Here is a 1,730-nt window from a genome sequence, read left to right on the forward strand (position 1 = left end):
GCTTTCGATAGATCATTTTACCGATCTGCGGCGGTTTTCGCGGCCGGTTTTGCGCCGCCCGCGCCACCCGCGCCGCCCTGCGCATTTCACAACGTGATTTTTTTAGTCACAGCTGCAAACTCTAATATTCTGCAAACGTATGCATTCGACAATTAGATACGCAAGAAAAAGAATGCGACACGTGATATTCTTATTACTATGGAGCACGTACACTGTGTCCCCGCGACAAGATTTTGCAAGCGATGTATGCATTCGACAATTAGATGCGCAAGAAAAAGAATGCGACACATGATATTCTTATTACTAATGAGCACGTACACTGTGCCCCCGCGACAAGATTTTGCGAGCGTTTGCGTGTTATACATCACTCGCTGCGCTCAAGCCACATGCGCAACCCGCTCGCACCCCAAGATCAGTGATGATGATAATAATCATGATCTCATGTGAGAGAGATAGACTGCGAAGTTTATGTCTTTGCAGATTTAGAGAAATGTAATTTTTACTTCTAATATTATTAGAAGTTACTTCTAATATATTATCTTTATTATATAATAACTAGGACATCACAAATTGAAGAGAATCGAGGAATATTTTCAAGAGTATATAATTTATTTTACCAAAAATACACAAAGTAAGAATATAAAATCGTAACGTACGAGAGCGAAAAGGAAATCGGACGAGGAACGGAGAGAGAAAGAGAGATAGGCGCAAAAAAGATGCGGAAGAAAGAATATATGCGGAATATGTAATATAACAATATATAGGTATGTATAAGAGATAAAACAGTATTCTTTAATAACGTATTTCTACGATTGTCTCTCTTTTGTTAAGAATGGCCTGCCGATTGATGAGGCATTCTTCGATGCACTCACAACAATTGACAGATTCTCCAACATTTATAACAATTTGGTCTTTACATCGAACACAAAACAAAGAAATCTCGGGTGTGTATGTGCTTCTGTGGTGTATGATGTGTTTACTTGAAATTATTTGATAATTATATGGTTGCTCTATATTAAAGCATCTTTCGCACATTTTTCTTCTGCGGTAACGTCCGCTCTGTATATAGACATTTTGTAATGTGGCATTTTTCAAACAAAAGCATCCAATTAGTGTTAAATAAGTTCCCACATTTAAATATTTTTGTGGTTGCACTCCATCTATTGGACCATAATATTCGTTCTAATCTTTGTTAAGCTGCTCCAAGGTCGCCTTCATATTCTAAAAATATATTTTAAATATAATATATTAAAAAAATATAAATATACTATCTTAAAAAATAATATTCATAGATAAGAATAAATTAATTTATGAACTACTTACTCTGCCTTTACCAATCAAATATAGACAAACGCGTGTCACACACTGGACGTTTGTAGGAGTATATAATTCGACGTCTGCTCAAAATCTAAATTTTACAATATAATACATTAAAAATAATATTGATAAATAAATTAATTTCTGAATTACTTACTTTTCCTCTGCCTTTATAAACTATAACCACGATATTTGTAACCACAACGCTTGTCACTTTACGTTTCGACACGTGAGATGTCTGTTCAAGACTGAGAGTTGTTTGCAACTGTGTGCCATGAAATCAGAGCTCACTCAACGAAAAAAATACAGCTAGCATAATGCAGCTGTGCGGTCCTCAGAGATGATGTCACATTGCGCTAACGATTCGGGAAACTGCAGCAATGATAAAAGTTAAACAATTTGATGAACGGTAA

This window comes from Odontomachus brunneus, unplaced genomic scaffold, assembly GCF_010583005.1.
Source record: "Odontomachus brunneus isolate Ranch 3 - 2012 unplaced genomic scaffold, Obru_v1 Obru_scaffold_153, whole genome shotgun sequence".
In the NCBI taxonomy this organism is placed as follows: domain Eukaryota; kingdom Metazoa; phylum Arthropoda; class Insecta; order Hymenoptera; family Formicidae; genus Odontomachus; species Odontomachus brunneus.